We start from the raw sequence: 19,674 nt of genomic DNA, 5'->3' as shown, positions 1-19,674 counted from the left end.
GAGACGGAGAAATAAAAAGAAGTCATAGATAATCTGGATGAATTATGAATTTTTAAAGAGAGCAGAGCGATTCCGCAGATCACGGGTCCCACTGGAACCGTGAAAGTAACCTTAACAGCTCCGTGTGTGTGTGCGTGTGTGTGTGTATCTGTAAGAGAGTAGGAGAGCGAGGGAGAAATTCCTGCCACTGTGCATCCCCGATAGAAGTTTTGCAGTGAGAAAGAGCAGGGCAGTGGGGAAAGTGCACCGCGCCTCCGAGGTGCGGCTGTGCGCCTCGGAGGGGCTCGGGGGTCCCCGGAGAGAGCCGCCGCCGGAGCCCCGCGGGCGCGGGGCTGCGCGGACCCCGCGGGTGGAGCGCGGGCCCCCGCGGGGAAGCAGCGGCGGGGAGCGGAGGAGGGAGAAGGCGGAAAGTTGTGCACCGCGGCAAGGGGCACCCTCTGCGCCTGCTGACAGCACTGCTGGGGGAGGGAGCGACTTCTCCCCTCGTCCGCAACTGGCCGCGGTGAGCTCTAGCAGCCGATACAACCATTTCGGTGGGACGCTGAAAGCTCTGTCTTCGCCTGGGGAAAGCAGAATTTTGGGGTGGGTGTTTCTTATTTTGTTTAAATTCTCTCCTTCTCCCTTTCTCCCCGCACACACTTTCATGTCGACGGGAAGGTTGGTAATGATTTAAAAAGTCAAGAAGCTGTTACTGTTCTCGTGTGTGGAATTCCTAGTAGTACTTATTCCCTGCTTCCATCTGGTCTAAAGGTGGTGCTTAAGGCACGTTGCTCTTAGCAACCGTCTTCAAGAATGCTTGTTTCTTTGGACATGGCTAAACGGGTCTGTATATCATTGTGGGKTTTATTTTGCATTCAGTCTGCTCCATAATCATGGCCGTGAAATTAGTGCCAGGGCTGACTGTAATCCGGTGCTGTCCAGCTGTCTGTCTGCACACGAAACCGGATTCATGAGAGGTGCCGAGGGTCGGTATCCAGGAGTCTGAATTACTTTCACGAGTAGCTATGCAAACAAACACAACCTAGTCACACCATTTAGAAAGATATGAACTCTCTTCCTTCAGATTAGCATCCTCGTTGAATTTAGTCCAGTGTGTTTATGGAGGCGTGCAACATTTTTGTCAATGATTATAATAATAATAATCCTGAGACTGAATGGTCATGTAGCAAGACCCCGGTGTCCAGTGACATGGTCGCACATGCATGTGTCGACTAACTTCCCTTGCAAACTGCCTCTTGGTCGGTTAACGGGTTATGCTCACTCCATTGTTTGTAGCAGCAAAGTATAAGTCCGCTTCTGAAGCACGAAATGCTTTTTGTTGTCCTTAAGAAAGGGTTTGTCGCCCTTGTCGCCCATTTGAGGCTTAGGGAAGAGAAGTAGAGAGTGGTCGTTTAGTTTATTTTAGTATGCAAAAACTTGGACGTAAGAGCGCSAGGAAGAATTTTCCCCTGCTCAGCCGGGCCCGTTGCACGTCTCTGCTTTAGGGAGTCTGGCTTTAGTCTAGTCCTGACGTGGAATGACATTAGCTCTGACCGTGAGAGAAGCCCAGCTCCTTCCCCAGAGGGTCATATCTCTCCGTCTCTCTGTAGGGGGTGAAGGGAAGGAAGAGGAAAAGCTTTGCTAATGTCCAGGAGGGGAGTTCCCCTCCAGGTTCCTATGCAATCTGTCCCTTCGAAATGCCCTTGAGACCACAGGGACAGGATGCTCGTTGCCTTCCCCAGGAGACGCGAGAGCCGAGGAGATTCCCCCTGGAAGGCATCTCGCCAGCTCCCGCTCTTCTTTCTCAGCCAGCAGCGCTATGGCAACAGGGGAGAGCTTGAAGCCTGCCAGAGCTCCAGCCCCCTCATTCCTCCTGTGCAAATTAACCACCATGGATTCGCATTGTCCTTCCCACGGCTTCTGTCACTGTTGGGACTAGCCAGCACGTCCTCTTTCTCTCTCTCTTTCTCGCTCTCAAGCTACGTTTTAGCAACCAGACAGGGAAGTCGAGCCTCATGGGTTATCTGTCAAAGGCAAGGGGTTATTTTTGTCTGCGCTTTATGAAGCAAAAACGGGGAGAGGCTGGTGAGATCCTGGAATAATTCACTCTCGGGCAAGGTTACCTATGTTGTGCAGCGGCACCTGGACACTGACCTTCTGCTGCTGTGATAGGGCAACGTAGTATTTGTACATTACACTAGCCACCCCTGCTAAATGACATCTTGCTTTATGGGGCAGGTTGCGAAACTCCCTCCTTTACCATTTCTGAATAGCTTCCCCAAAGCAAGCCCAGGAAACACTGAGGGTGAGGTTTGCACCCGCGGTACTCGAGAGTCTCAAACAAGAGCAGCCTAAACCACTGCTGCGGATTGAAAAGGCAGACCCTAGGCTGAGATGGGAGAAAAGCAGCCACTGGAGTAGCGGCTTAATATTTATCTCACCTGGGCTAAGTGTGACGGAAACTTTTCCCTTATCTTTTGGCACCATGCAAAAGCAAAAATAGGTGATCGTAGGCAGATCCGTTCCGTTATCGGGGATCATGCTTCGTCACTTTTCGATTTACCGCCCCTCGGTAAGAGCAGAGCCAGCGAAGCAGCTCCCGAGGAACATCGCGTAAGGGAATAACCCCAACGCCGAGCCGCCCCCTCTCTGGCTGTGACGGACAGGGCGTCCACCTCCAACTCCTGAAACACATCACGTTTTCTTAGGCCCGCTCGCCTAAGACCTTTTCTTCCCTTAGGGCGTCCCAGCACTTCGCCGCATAAGGCAGAACATCGCCTCTGGGAGCCGTTAACGAGCCATTAGGAGGTGTTAACCATCAGCGACTGTTCACCTGAACTTGTAGGAACCCACTTCACTACTCCTTCCCCAAGGCAATGTAAGCCGAGGTATCTACAGCCCCTCTTTTCCTCGCTGTTCATGCATGGAGCACCTATTTCAGCTCTGCAGTTTGTTGTACCCTCAACCAAACTTCTTCATTTAAATTGCCCTTTTYGGGCTTTGTCTTTGCTACCAACCTATCCTTCGTGAAAGCGTGTGAAAAACTGGCCTGGTACTTGTTTCCACACTTTTTTTTTTTTCCTCTTACTTCTACGCGCTCAGAAATAAGGGTAAATAGAAGTAGAGGCCCGTGCCTGTAATCTTGCCTTCTTGCTGCTTTGGTGCTGAGAGTGTTCCCAATGAAAGCTATCTTGAAGCAGATGGAAAAGGCACCTCGATGGTTTAGAATTACCCTTATAGAAAGGAAAGTACCCCTCAAAGCCTAAAAGCAAAGTAAACCTACGAAATCCTAGGAGATGGAGTACTTTCCAAGAAGGGAGGGTTTTGAGCCCTTCCTAGAATCGTTTCCCACTACTGATATCATTTTAAAAAGCACACAGAATAAAATCAGCACATTTCTACTACCCTCCACAACACCAAGATAATAGTAAAATTTGTAAAGCAAACCTGAATGTTATCATGTACTCTTTGTAACGGAAGAAAAGGTAGTCTTATTTCTYGACTCCATTATGGGAACACAGAAAGGGGAATTACCACACACTAGAGGCTTCTTCCATGAAGGTTTGGCATKGGTTTCCTTTGAGATACTACTTTACCAAGCTTCTTGGGCTCAAGCAAGTTGAATTTCTCCCTGTAGAATTATTTTTTACAAKAGAGTGCTTGGCTAAAACAGAGAACAGCCCAACTCAGCCCAATCCACGGCTTGTGCAGTCGCCAGCAGGTGTCAAACAATATGCTTCTGGGAGTCAGATGACCATTTTGACATACTGTATCACTTAAAACCAGCAAAGACCTGGAAGAATAACGAGATCTAGCTCTCTGCAAACAGGTATGAGACAGGAGTGTTCAAGAGTAATCAAGTAGAGCTTTGCTAGATTGGACCTGGACTAGCGCTACTGGATGTGCACTTTCTGTTGGATTTTTCATTGTCATTCTTTTATCAGAAGGATGTGGATCTTCTTGTCTGCCTGTATTTAAGAGAGAATTGCGAGAATGTACATTTCTGTTTTTGACGTGGAAAGCTGACTGCCTTTGGATCAAGAATGCATTGAAAATCTGCAGAAGAAACTCTTGCTGTAGCAGTCCTCAGATGTAATTCCAATATTTAGAGGCAATGAAAATTTTACTGCCAAGCACAAGAAGCTTTCAATGTGTGTTAACCTTCTCACAGAGAGGAGTTCAAAATCGGTCTTATAAACAACAACAGAAATCTTTGAAAGAAGAGTAAGGTTAAGAGCCTCGGGAAGGCAGCAAGGAGGTGAGAAGCATTGTTATTGACTGGTCTAGATTAAACAGCACAGAGGAAGATTTCAATCTGATAACGTCACAGCCCTTCCTGTTTTTCTTTGCTGCTTCTGCTGACAATTTTGTAAGGTAATTAAATTGGCTGATTGAAGTCACAGTGGTCATGGGGCGATAAAGACCATTTGGATTTAATGGAATTTAGAAACAACAGTGCACTGCACACAACTCTCACAGAACAAGAATTTTAATGACTCATTCAGGGTGCTGACTAAAGCGAACGTCCTGGACTAGTTTAATTGAAAGGGCAAAGCAGATTAGCTGTATACAGTCTTTATTGCAGTAGATAGGGGAATTAGAATTATCCTTTTAAAAGACTCATTACTGCGTTATCAAGATTGAATGTAGGTTAGGAATGCTTTCATCCATGTGGGCTTTTTGGAGCATTTCTGGACGGTTTCACTCCACTGTTTGGAACACCAACAGTCCTGTTAAAGTATTTCCACACAATTGTCCGATGAATCAAGTGAAGAGAAACAGAATTCACGTCTTACTGGCTGTTATTTGTCTTTGAAGTGATGCAAACTTCAAATAATACCTCCCATTTAAAAGTGACTGATGAGTGAAATGGTTTCTGTCACTGAAGATAAGAAACCAGAGAAAAAGAGATTTACTTGTATATTCTAAGCACGAATATTAAGGATTTGTGATTTTATAAAAGAGAAAATCCCCCTGCTTTAGAAAAAGCTAAAATGAGTGTTTTGTAGTCATTGCAAATAATCGCAGGTCTTCATCCCTTACTTAATTTGTTTACCTTGTCTCTTTCTTAGTTCTAACCTTCACCCTTTATAATCTCTTCCGGAGGAACAATTACTAGAAGTTCTGTCAATAATGCAAAAGGGAAACTAGAAGGTCCCTTATTTCCATACTGATCAATCTGCAAGGCAAATTGATGTTTCCTGAATAAGCTTGTAATAATGTAATGTATGTTGGAAGATTAGATTAAACAATATGATAACATAATATCATTATGCAGTCACAAGTGGAAAATGGAGAATCAAACACTAGTACCATATTAATGCTTATTATTTTGTGCTCTCTTTTCCCCTTGGATCTTCTGGCTTCTACAGTGGTAACAGTCTTATATTTATATAATGCCTTCAATATAAGCAACCAAAACTTTCAGTGATGCAAAGAATACATAACAAATATGCAATGATCCTTATTACCGTTACTGAGTTTAGCCAGCTCTGGATGAACTAGATCATATTGTAATACTATATAAAACATTAAACATAAGCTTATAAAAAGTGTATTCTTATTTTCACTTAAAAATGCAATTCTTAATGAAATAAAACCTCAAAAGCTTTTTTTTCCCCCTTCTTCTGTGTAAAATTGGAATTAATCCATAGGTGCTATTCCCCAGATTGCTCTTTTTACATTTCCTACAAAAGATACACTTGGATCAAAATTGCAGCTGGTTTGGATTGAGTTGTGGTCAGATTTCCTTGAGAATTGCTAGATATTAATTCATTATGAAGCACAATAACTCTTCTAGGAACTTGTCTGAGAGTTTTGTTTGATATATGTTTCAAATGAAACACACATTCTCAAATATATGCTTTTAAATTGTTCCATTGACAGATCTTTCTACCTATGGTAGATAAATAAACGTTCTTCACTACTATTTTGAGTAAGTGTCTAGAGCAATGTGAGTGAAACTTTAAAGCATATCTATGTTGTAGTCCTTAGAGATAACAATGGTTTGTCTTCGTCAACACATCAGAAGGTTAATTTATTTATAGGTCTTACAGAATTTCCTTTTTATATTTGGGGAAATATATTCATTAACATTAGCTGAATATCTGTTTTATTATATTTGATGTATTTTATTAGGTTCATTCCAAACTATTTTAAAAACTGTTTTTCAATAAAATGGTAATTTTCATTTAAAACTCACTTGAAGTGGAAATGATAAAAATCTCTGTATCTATTTCTATGTGAAAAATACTGCTTGTTAGAGTCACTAATTCTTATTATTAGACTTAGTAACACTCTAGTAGAATAGCAGTCCAGGGAGAGCTCAATAGACTTTCAGAAACTCTTCAGGAGACTTCATTAATTTTTAAACCAATGTGTGATGATTTCTTCTCTCCCTCTCTCTCTCTTTAAGGTTACCATTTGAATGTATCTAATCTTATATTTCCTTGTTTCATAAATAATCCATCTGATTTCAGTGGTGTTGCTAAATCTTGAAGTACCAAATGATCCTTGTATTTCTAAGTTGTATGTAGTTCTGTGTTGTTTTGTGTGAGGGGAAATCAATTTTGAAAGTGAATTGCTTCTTTTGCACCTTGAACCATTTGATCTCTTCCCTTACTTCCTTGTTTTCTTTTTTTTCCCCCTATTTTTTAGTAGATGAAAGGCAAAACAATCACTAACGCACCAAAAAGGGGAATATTGGTTTAAATGTCATTTTCTGGTCCTCTCTGGCAAGTGCTAGTTTTTCTAACTTCTTGGTAAACTGCATGAACAATTCAAAAATGGAAGGTTTCATCTCATCAKTTTTCATTTGTCTAAAATATAGACTTCTAGTCACAGCCAGATTTTATGCTGTAGTAAATAGAGAGTGAAGAAGATAGAAAATTTAGACTAGGTTGGCTTAGACAGGATAACTCTTACAGGGTAAAAGGTAGGTACGGTGAATATTGCTTTTTGTGACATCAGAAATATGGAGGAAGTGAAAGTGGATGGAGTACTGACTGTTTTTTCCAGATTTTATCAGTTTTCTTAGTACATACTTAACTCAAACACACAGGAAGGATTTTAAAAGAAAAATGGATTTGTTACTGGCTCAACAACTTGTTCCTGACATTAAAATCTAAAAATGTTGAGAGAGAAACTGCTAACTAGTTCGGTTAAAAACTCACCAGCAAATGAATAGTGGTGTTTGTTTCACAATAGCTATTTGTAATTAGTCCAGTAAACAAGAGATTTAAAAATAAATAAATAAATAAATAATGTCCCTGAGCCTACTGAAATCTGTTGAGTTTTATTTGACTTTTTCTGTTCAGTTTTATCTGTTTGAGTCTGAAAGTTTGTCAAGTTTCATTTAGGAGATGCAGAATTACTGTTAAAACCTTGGGTCAGCTCTGGAAGAGCATGCCATCTTAAAGTGTACTTCTGAATATAAAAATAGCTATTATTTCCAAGTTGGTTTTGTCATAAGGTAACTGATACTGAGTTGAAAACACTCCCATTAAAAAGCTTATTCATGTGCATATACGCTGTAGTAGGTAATAATCTAGGTAAATTTATTAAGGATTCATTTATAATTGAACTTGCCATGCATTTGGGCTTTTATTTTTCTCCAGGAATGAAACATATGTGAGCTATATCAGTCAATGCATATTCATACTGTCATTTAAGAATTATACAATTAGGATACAACTTACTCAGCAGCCCATAATAAAAATAGTTACACCACTAACCATGTATTTTTACAGGAAATATCTGAATCTTATAGCTCRCAGTGTTCAGATTTATGACTTTCATCTTTTTTTAACAGGTAATCAAATATTTGGAGTGCTACCTCAACAGTCCCATTGTAAAATCTTGAAGGAAGTAATTCTGTTAAGTGGAAATCACTCAGATCTCTTCATACTTATACGATTTTCAAAATCAGTTCTGGATCATCAGTCAAAACCTGCCGCTTAGATTTTCAGAGAAATATATCATTAGATAGTTCAGTTCTAACTTGATTTATGTCAGCTAAAATCACACTATATTTTTATGCTTGATTTTGTCAATTAATTTACCGTCATTAACATTAATAATATAGTATAAAACAAATTCAATATCATAGAGAATAACTTCAGCTATTGATTTTGTTAGCTGCAAAGAATATACCCATTGACTAAACATACTGTTTTCCAGTACCAGCAAATACAACTTGTTTCACTGATCAAAAACTGCAAGGCAATCAGAAACTTTTTGTGCTATGTAGAAGTATACAAGAATAGCAATAATCAGCACAAAGATTACCTATTCTGTAACAGAAGAATGTTTTCTAAAGCAATAACTTCATTGTTATTCAACAACATTTATCCCCCGAGACAGGAAATCTTTAAAAGAAATTTCGTGTTACTTATTCTTTAAGGAATTAGGTAAAGAGGTACATTAGAGTAATTAAAATCAAGCAGAATACTTTAAATCAGAGAAACTGATTTGCTCTAAAAATCTTGCATCTGACTATATTTTGATATTATACTTTTTAACTGGAACAGATAAGTTCTGTTTGTTGTACACATTCTACTCACTTCAACAACTGGAAGTTGATCATATTATTCACACAGAATCTTAAAGAAATTATCAGTATATATTCAGATATTACACAAAAAATCATTCTTGCTTCATATTGTGTCACTTAACAAGCATTATTATCAGGATTCAGGGAATCTAATCTGTAACATTATTAATTATCCAAATTTTACTGTTCTACAATGTTTTCATATTGCATATGCAATTTTCATATTCATATGCGGTTTTCATAGTTTTCTATACTTACAGAAAATCTTCTGCAAGTGCATACATAGTTCTTTCAATCAAGTCCTCAATAATTTAGGGTCCTCAGGTGAGGACCCTGAAATAGGTACCTTTTCAACTTAAAAAATAAATATTTTAAAAGATACATGTTCATATTCATTTCTGCTTAGCAAAATCTTGTCATTCTGGTCTTATACAGCACCCATAAATGTTGTGTGAGTGTCACCAAAAGATATGTGAGTGTCGAGGAAGTGCAACTTGCAGATTTTCAAGAACTTTGCTTTTAAGTCAGACCATTTTTTAGAAAGGTGTGATTTTTGGCTAACACAATTTTTTGGTGCTCACCCTTATACCATAAGATGATGGGTAATTTTAGACGCTGAACTACTTAGACATGCTCCCAAATATCCCTAACTATAAGGTTCTCTTCACATTTTTTTCAAAAAGTTCGACAGGCAGTGTGGAGGTAGTTTGAGAATGTTAATGCAGATGTTTTAAAGGCATCAGTGGTAAAAATACAGAACACAAGGGGATTGAGAATGGTTAATGAAAAAAAAAGGACTATTTACTTAGGCAATACATAACCATGCAATTAGGAAGATTTTTGTCATTCAATTAAAATCAAGCAAATTGGCAAAATGATCCAATAATACTAAATATAATGCATAGCTTTATTTTTAAGCTAATTATTTGTCCAATTAAAGTCTTTTGTTGATTATTGGTTATCTAATATATATACCGTTTGTATAAAGGATGGAAATATAGTTAAATATTTTTGACTAGATTTGACATTTTCTTAGCCTTGAAGGAAACATATACAGAGTCAGTTCAGGGGAAGTGGTAAACTCTGTTCATGYTTCATCTGTAAGTAGCTGAGGGAAGAAAATGGAAATCTGTGAAGAATACATGTAACTTCCTTTCAGTACTGCTCTATGCATTTGTCTGAATGTCCTTGAGAAGGAAAGACTATAAAATGTGACTATTATTAAGGCTTATATCTTCAGATCTCGGCATACTCTATCATTCACAACACTCAATATTCCTGCAGAAACTTATTTTGTGACTGTGATATGGCTAAGAAAAATGCATCCAAAAATCTATTGGATCAGATCTCTTAATACCTTTTCAAACCTACCTGAACAAAGAAAACCACATTTAAAGATCAAATCAATGTTGGCTATCCACAGAATCTTCAGTGTTACCCATTTGTGACCTTGTCTGCCTAGAAGTGTCTAGCTATGCGTTTCTATGTTTCTGTGATAGTTAACATTAATTAAAATTTGCTTTTTTGGAACTTAATATAAGAATATGCCATATTCTTATATAAACAGTTTGGATCACTTTCCATATTTTGGGGCATGAGAAGGTGCGTGAGTTACTCTCCTAACTACTGCCTTCGAGTCTGTAGAGAAGTTGCAGTAGAATCTTATGGGAGCCTTTTTTTTTCTTTGTTTTTTTTTTCCTATATTTTCCCAGGCAGTTCCAAAAAATACTGTTTATTGGGCAGTTACACTAAGTACTGATTTCTTATTCATCAAAAYCGATCATTTATAAGGACAGAGAATTAAAAACTGTTTATATCACCTGCTCTACTCTGCTTATATATTTACAAAAGTGAACAGCAGCATTTTCACTAATCTGCATTAACAATATACTATTGGATTTTTGATAATAAGTCTCTTTACTACTTATCTTATGTTTGGCAGCTGTTTCAGAGTGACACAGTACCTTTGCAAACTGAGCATAAGAACTAGATGGTAATAGTCTTACAGGTATAGGCCTGCGTGAATGTGCACATGTGCACACATTTTCTTGAGATGGTGGTCCAAATGCAGAAAGAAAGTAGAATAGCATCTCCTTTGCATAAGCTGCTTTTAGCATAAACTGATCAAATTACTTGAGGGTCCATTGAGGGTCCTTCATGGAAGGACTCATGAGGACTATCTATCTGCTTCCTTATGAGTAGCGTGAGCGTGGGATAAGAAAGGCTGCAGAAACTGTTCGCACATGGTGTGATCTTCATGTGTATTTTCAAAGTGCTGGTGAAACCAAAAATCTTTCAAGAAACAAGCTATATAATTCAGTAAAAAACAGAAAAGAAAAACGCAAGCATATTCATGGTGAAAAAAGAGAACAATTCAGAATATGATACTCTAAGAGAGAAAAGCTAAATTCTGTGAATGAAGCTGTGGACATGTATATGTTCTTATACATTTACCTCCCCACACAACAGCTAAAGATCTAGAAATGGTGCTCAGTTTGCTATGGAGGAATATTCTCAACACAAGGGARATCCTAATTTAAAGAATGAATCTGCCACTGTGCCAGATCCATAGCATACTACTTGCACTATTGTTTTAAGAGGAGGTAATTCTGCCAATAGTAGCGAGTGGGACCAGCAGTACTGTAAATCASTGTATTATGTTATAGTTGCTTTATGCTATAGCTTAATTTCTCCTGAGCTATAAAACTGCAGCCTAAAATTGCAGTACTATAACCAACTTCAGGCACTTTTTCCAGGCCCCACTACACAGAGCAGTGATATGCAGAAGATCAGGCATGCAATTCCTTACTGAGCAATTAGGAGAACTCCTGAGGAGGTAGAAAAGTCTTCATTACTTCCATATCTGATTAGGCACAGTTTCCACAAAAGCTTACCCACTTGAATAATTCCACGAATATCATTAGTAGATGGAAAGACAGAAGGGATTTTACTACCATGAGCAGTCCGCAAAATTTTTGAAAACAAGAAGCTGAAGGAAGTGACTCTAAAAATTAGCTCATGTTTTRTAGTTCATTTAGTCCTCAAGCTGAAGTAATCTATGAAAGTTCATTTTGGTAGAAAACAAAACTGCTGAAAAAGAGAAAATATTGGTTTGATGTTATCCTGAAGATTGCTGAGCTCTTTGTAATAAAGTAGCAAGAAAAATGGAAGGGGCTAGTTAGCATAAGTAAAGGTGTTAATGAAATATTTTGCAGTTGAGGAAGTTTATAGTGCTGGTGAACAAAAAGTATTGTTTACCAGGGCTGGCAAAGGACACAAATGCACTCAGATTTTCAGATATGTGTTAAGAGTTCTAAAATGTCTTAGCTTAAGTATTTTATACTTGCCATAAAATTGAGCTGTAACTGTAGAGGATTATGGTTCTTTTACTTCTTCTTCTTCTTCTTTTTCTTTTTTTTTAATCTCTAGCAAATATTTTATAATTAGCATTTTCGTAATTAAGTTTTTAGCAGGATTGAGATCTTTGAAAATTTGCTCCCCTCAGCAGAATCTGGGATTTTTAGAAATTCATTTGGGTTGATTTACATCACAGGCAATGATTTTTGAAGTCAAAGATTATTGCAGAAATAAGATTAACCTTGAAAATTCACCTATAAAAGCAAAAGCCTATTTTTAAAAAGGCATTATCTTGCTTGCAGTTCTTTTTTCATTTGCTTAACATTAATTTCAGTAACAAACAAATTTTTTACTATTTTTTTCCACTCATACTAACAWCATAGTCAGCCATATTAACACGGCATAAAGAGACAAAACTTTTCAAATGGTCCTAAGTTCCTTTTTCAAAGATACCTTCAGTTAATATGCTAGAAATACCTGAAGATCATGTTTTCATAATTATGTGAGTGCTTGTTCCACTGACTCAGATCCTACATGATTTAAGACCTTTTACTTTTATCAGAACCAATGTAGGTGTAATCCTATCTTTCGTAATAAGAAATGATAATACAATAAGAAATTTTATTAAGAATTGCAAACTACAAATGACAGTAGCCGAGACTCTCTTAGAGCTAATTTAAACTTCAACTTCATTTAATAAAATATGTTATTAGGAAAGCAACCGATAAAAATACAAAAGATTATTATGTCAAGACATGCTTTTTAGAAATCCAGAAAATCATTAATAACAGAGAAAGGAAACTAGTAAATGGTTATTCACTTTTTTATAATAGCATATTGTAATATGATTGTTAGATGTTTTCAGATAGAGTGTTTAAGAAAAATGAAAAAAGTATGAATAATGAATAAGAAAAGTATGTAATTCATTGCGAGGGAAAGTTCTGGACCATTCCTTCAACAATTATGTAAATTCAAGGAAAAGAGGTTTCCACTGGACACTATTGCAACTTCTGTCTCTGTAAATCTTTAAGTCAGTAATTGTGGAAAGTGGGAGAAATCAGAATAAAAGTTATTCCATATTTCCTTTGTTTTCTTTTCCTTTAGATGTTGACCACTGGCCTGTGCTGGAAATAGGATATGAGATTGAATGGCTCCTTTGCTACAGTCAGGCTCTTCTTATGTTATGTCTTCCACAACATGCAAAATCATAGAGTATAGAAACTGATGTCAGTAAGCTCCTGTGTTGTTACTGGATATTAAGATGAAGTTTAAGAAATAAATAATACAGCCTTCATATATGGTGAAATAATAGGAATCTTTTAGATACTGTACAGGAAAGGAAAATTTTAAAATAAATGCTAAATGTCRCGTAAATAACAGTATATGGCAAGTAAGAACATGGAATAGAAATGGAAGGAAACAATAGGCTCTTAGTTCTTGAGCTGGGGGCATGACAACGTCATACATTTGCCTTTTTGCAGAAATGTCAGTGACATTGTTGGTGAGTATAGTGGCCAGCATGTCTTCTTTTTTAAAATACAGTATCTCTRGGTAAATATTGCGGGCTTTGTGGGATGTTATTTCAGTATTTATACAGAATAAAGAGGGTTGCTTTAAAAACTTGGAGTTATCCTTTGAAGTCTCCAGGTAAAATAGTGATTACAGGCTAGACAATTTCTCTTATTTGAGGTCCACATGCAGTAGTGGAGTTAACAAGCTAATGAACTTAAGTGACATAGATGATGATACCTCTAATTACGCAGGCTTGTGTCCAACTGTCAGTTTCTTGTATTACTTTTCTCAAAAGGAGGATGTGTTTAGCTAGGGTAAAAATGTGGAAAYGTTTCCTAGCAACTTGGGGCTAAGAGTAACAAGAGGCCCAATTTTGGCTTGTCCATCCAAAAAAAAGATGCGTTTCCTTCTGGACACTGATATKAGTGACTTAGAGATTGCAAAAAGTTTCATATATAATAGTCTGATATTATAATCAAACTCTATGCTGCTGAGAAATGTTTTTGTGTCACAAGAAAAGAACAACTGGCCATTGTTAGCTCAATAGATCACTCTCATCATTACCTCGACAGGAGAAAGTTTATTTTTCAAAATGATCCTGCAGCTCCACAGTGGCTGCTGAAAATCCAAAGCCCGGAAGGACACCTGGCCCACAGGTTCCATAAATAAAACAAAATAATTTAATCATTCAATATCTTCACGAGGGAAGTCATGAAGCTGTTGACGCCTTGTTAAGGCCACTGTGTTTATATACTGTCAACATTACACAAGCAAAGAAAATGTGGAGTTTTCATCCCTAWGCCAAGATGTGCCAGTTTTAGAAGTATTTTCCTTTGGACAATATAAAATGGAGAACAACAAGTAACTCAATTGCTAATAGCTGCATATATAGCAAATTGCATAATCATGAAATAATAGGTTGAAGATGATTTTGAAGATGCCCAGACCAAGGATTTTTGCACTAATAGTTATTTATCTGACTTAACTTTTCTTGAAAATAGATTTCCCTAGAGCTTATCTGACTAGAYGCTTTGAAAACCAGATATATGTTGGCAATGTCCAGAGAAATATGCCATAGAGAAATTGAAAACAGTGTCAAAATAAAACTTTATCTCAAAATAAATACAGATTTAAGCAAATATTTGAATGACAGCCAGCAGTCCTCAGGAGTCTACAAATGATTACGAKCCATTCATTTTTTTTAAAAATACCAAAAACTCGTCTGAAAAATGATTAAAAAGATGAAATCTGGTAAAGAAAGTGCTACAACTGGAATTTTATGCACTTTTTGCTGATGTGCAATATTCAATTAAAACTGGAAAGGTTATATTTCAGAACTGACTATCTCACTTTTGCATTTTGGGTCCTCATAATTCTTAAGTTCACTCTAATCCTACTTTATAAAGTAACAATGTTTAATTTTTAACTGTATCAAGACAAACTTYCTACAAGTACATTGCAGAACATTATAATTGCATTTTAATAGTAATYATAACAGAATCATAACACTCCACACAAAATAATAAATAAATAAGACAAAAAGAAACATGCAGCAAAATTTTAAATATTCAAATGTTGTTCTTATTTATGGAGATAGCTATCTGCTTAGTTTGGATATACTCTAGTTTAATTAATATGTCATTTTAGATCTGGTCAAGAGGACAAAACAAAACAAATTTCTGAAGAAGAAAATCTTAGTATTGTGTATAAAACTAATATTTCTTTTTCTGTATTTAATAACCTCAAATTTGGATTTAAAATTTTGATACTTTGGCTTCAATGTTTGGGTAAAATTGGRATATGGTTTCAATTTTGCATCTGAAGTGAAATGATAGTATTTACTCTAATAAGTGAAATTCTGTGAGCTACATTTTGAGTCTGCACTATGACAGGTCTATTTGTCATTTGGATGACAAATTGACCATGAAGCCTTGTGGCCAGGAAGGCCAATGGTATCCTGGGGTGCATTAGGAAGATTGTTGCCAGTAGGTCGAGGGATCCTGCTGCACTACTCATGAGCCTGGGGAGGCCTCACCTCAAGTCCTGTGTCCAGTTCTGGGCTCCCCAGCACAAGAGAGACATGGAGCTACTGGAGAGAGTCCAGCTTAGGGCTACGAGGATGATCGGAGGGCTGGAGCACCTGCCCTATGAGGAACAGCTGAGAGAGCTGGGCCTCTTCAGCCTGGGGAAGAGAAGACTGAGGGGGGATCTCATCAATGTGTACAAGTWCCTGAAGGGAGGGTGTCAAGGGGACRGGGACAAACTCTTTYCAGTTGTCCCRTGTGACAGGACAAGAGGCAATGRGCAGAMATTGAAKCACAGGAAGTTCKGCCTGASCGTGAGGGGGAATTTCTTCCCTGTGAGAGTGACRGAGCACTGGMMCAGGYTGCCCAGAGAGGTTGTGGAGTCTCCTTCTCYGGAGATCTTCAAGGCCCGCCTGGATGCAACCCCGTCTACCATGCTGTAGGTGACCCTGCTGAGCAGGGAGGTTGGACTAGATGATCTCCAGAGGTCCCTTCCAACCTTACTGATTCTATGATTCTATCATTTTGAATGAAGTCTCTGTTTTTTAATAAGAACAAATATTATGKTTTTTTTGTAATGTTTACTGTAGCTTTTGTTCAATGTCTGCTGAAATAATCTTTAATTCTTACACTTCTACAAAAACCATAGAAATTCCGTATTGACAGCAAATTGTGAATTATGCARCCTCCAAATATAATAGAAATCTAGGTCATATTTTTTGTTTCTGATAATCCTAAGTACTCAGAAATGATTTTGCAATGATTCTAAGTCTCAGAGGGAATCTTCAAAAGTTGCTTCCTKTTAAGTAGAACTGTAAATTATTAAATTATTAACAGTTGCTGAAAAACTCCCTGTGGATATTGTTGCTGTGGAAGAGGGATCTCCCAAAGGAAATAAATTCAGGTAGAACTAGGCATTCTTTTGTTTCCTACATTTACTACTACAACACATGAAGCTGTTCAAGAACAGTTGTTCCAGAGTTGCTATGCAAAAATCTACATGTGAGGGACAAAGGTCTCTAGCATTAGTGTCAGTAAATCCCATAGACTAGTTTGTATACTTAATCCACATCTATATATTTTTTAATAACTTAAAATTATGCAATAGAATTTTTCTGACCCAGTCTGTAGAGTTCTAGTAAAACTAGAAATGTGTAATTTGGTGATGAAATTATGAATCATTTGAGGTGGAAGAGATAAGCAGTTTAAAAATCACTGGCAAAAAATTGTCCATCAACCCTTCAGATATGATGCATATTTAAAATTAGTGCTATTGCTATCAAAACTATATCAAAAATTTGTATTGTATAGTTTAATAATTTATTATTAATGGCTTGTTATTCTATTTCAAAATAACATAAATGGTTAAAATGATTTTGTTTCTTAGAAAAACTATTGTATTTTGAATTGACTCGTTTTAATAGGATTCTTTATATTTAATAGTAAGATAATAAGGTTATCTTTCAACAGTTGGTAGGAAAAATGTAGCTACAGATAAACTGCCATATTGCTTCTAGATTCATTTTTTTTTGTTTTATTCTGAAGAGGTCATAAGCTTTCTCTATTCTATCTCCACTTTTTCTTTTCCTCCTTTTCTCTCTCTTTCTAGTTAATGATTCGTAACACAATGATAGATTGCACTGAAGAAAAGAGGGACAGCCAAAGTGTTTGCTGTGTCTCCTGAGTTATTATGTTGTTTTGATGAGGTTATATAAATGTAGTAAAATGGAGGCTACTGCAAATTTATTTATTGTGATTCACATTACATTTTAATCTGTTACCACACAATCTATCTTTTGCAGACAATAATAAAACCTACACTCGTTTTACAGACCTTTTTCCTTGTTATCCTTGTCATTGAAGTCAACTTAAATTTTTTTCTAGACCATACACGAAATAATTCTGTACAGAAATATAAATTTTTTGAAAAGTAACTCACTACATTTGTAAGTATATTTCACAGAAACTGGATAACATTGCTTACTTGTCACTAATAGACATACTATATTTGTTACCTCATCGACACAATAGACTTTATTTTTATATCGGCTGTTGTTTAAATTTATAATCATAAGTCCAAATCCTCACAGTGAAAATTTTAAATAATATTTTGTCATTTAAAAATGATTTTGAGTGTATTTTATATTTAGACTTAAGGGATTTTTTCTCATAGAATCACAATAGAAGTAAATTTCCTATAAATTGTTTTGGTGCTTGTTGTATGAGGCTTTTATGTGTAAAATACTGAGACCTGAATCAGGAAAGAAACTGTRTATCATAAGAAACTGTGTATCATTATCAAATGCTTAGTACAGTTGTAGTTTGATTTTCTATGAGTTTATTTGAGATATAAAATTCTGGCTGCTTACTTTTCATTTAAAAATCTAAATGCCCTGAAATGTTGCTGAAATAGAAAAGTATAAGCAGGAATACAATTGTAGTTTAGACCATCTAACTCTTATCCTGAGGGGTCAGAACACATCAAAATTAACGTTCAACATTAAACCTGCTTTTTTATCAGTGTATGTGGTATTTGGGTGAGAAAAAATGAAACACATATTAGTTGATTTTGCTACCGCCTCACTATTGAAGTCTTTGTTCTCTCAGATTGGGCAAGTTGAATCTCAGACTGGTAGGAGATCAGATTTCTCTCACATTTTTAAATGTTCTGTTGCTGGTATAACTTTAAAGGTAGGCAATCTATTCACAGGGAATTTTGTAACTGAATAAAGAGTGGTAAACAGGAAGGTCAATGTATAGCAAACATCTTTTTGGAGAGTCAGTGTCAAGAGAATTCTGATTTAATTAGGCAATAGTTTTATCTATTRAGGAATGTACTGAAATGTTTAAGGATTAATTCCTCACCCTGTATTAAAGAGTCAGGAAATGTCAATAACCACCTGGAATATGGATTTGCCAGAAAATCTGAAGTCTCAGGATTTATTCTTGTTTATGGTTTTCTATTTCRGTAATATTTCAGGGCATTTACATTTTAAAGGTAAAGTAAGCACCAGTATTTTGTATCTCAAATAATCTTGCAGCAAATTAGATCACAAATGTACTAAACATTTGTATGTATATTGCTCATGTCAACATATATATCTTATATATGATTTAAAACACAGAGATGAGAACTCATTAGCTGAAATATGTAAAGATGGAGTCTGAACTGGCAACACTGAGATCTGGTATATATTTGTGCAATAATCTGATCCAGAACACCTTAGTAGTCTTCTGGAGGGAGTTTTAATTATTCTCCTCTCACACAAAACAATTCCCTCTTGGAAAACTACATTTAAGCTAAAGATTCCCTAATTAATACTGAGACTCACTAAACACCATAGACCAGTTAATCTTCTTTACAGTTCCAGGGAGGCCAGTGAATAAGCATCTGCAGGCAATCAGGAAGGACAGCACAATGTGGCTATAGCAGATATTTAGATGTGACTAAATTTGCATGTGATTTTTAAGGGGGTTGAGCACTTGCTATTTCATAGGAGTCCATGGGAGTGGCAACCTTGAACAGCGGCTACGAACTAGGTGTGTTACACTTGTCCAATATTGGAATTTTCCAGTTTCTTAGGGCTTAGGGTGCTTTGGGTGATAAGTTTGAACTACCTGTTCTTCGTTAAACACTGCTATACACACTACTTAGACTACTAWAAACACTTGCTGTACAGTGCTTTTTAAGACAAATAGATTCTGAAGATCAAATATACCATATTTATTCAATTCAAGACTCTCCTGAATCTAGAGTGATTTAAGGTGAACCCTCTCAGTGTTGGCTGAGGAAAATGTACCCTGGATGGCCAGACAAGCTGCAGAGCAATGCAACTCTGCAAGGAGGCTTAAATCTGGTTAGCTGAAAATGTTGTATCTACTTAGCATTACAGCATCCAATGACTTAAAGACTGCAATGAACGCCTTCAGTAACATCAAAGTTAAATATTCACCACAACATTATTAAATTTTTTGCTTTTACACCTTGATTTTAAAATTATTGTTATTAAAAGTTTTATATCATTTCCATCTTCAGAAAAGATTTTGCAATTTCCTTTCCAAGTTTGCAATAGTTTCTTAAAATAATAAAATGTGTTTGAAAATCCCTCTGTGTCATCCAAAGCAAGTATTATTGACTCCATTTCATTTATAATGTGTCTGTTTTGTAAAGTAAATGCTATTCTGAAGCATATATATCAAATGAAAACAGATGGATGTAGAAGCAAAGCATATGGATGTACATATGTTAAA

The 19,674-nt window shown here is 36.7% G+C and overlaps 1 protein-coding gene across 1 annotated transcript in view; it reads left to right on the top strand.

The window, feature by feature from the left end:
• The window catches only part of GRIK2 (glutamate ionotropic receptor kainate type subunit 2), a 414,190-nt gene that overhangs the window by 1,060 nt on the left and 393,456 nt on the right, over window positions 1-19,674 (top strand). The window lies entirely within an intron of this gene.

The sequence above is a fragment of the Rhea americana genome, unplaced genomic scaffold (assembly GCF_003343005.1).
Source record: "Rhea americana isolate MKP2758 unplaced genomic scaffold, rheAme1 scaffold_25, whole genome shotgun sequence".
NCBI lineage: Eukaryota > Metazoa > Chordata > Aves > Rheiformes > Rheidae > Rhea > Rhea americana.
The sequence above is the reverse complement of the archived record's forward strand: the minus strand, read 5'-3'. Positions and strand labels throughout refer to the sequence as shown.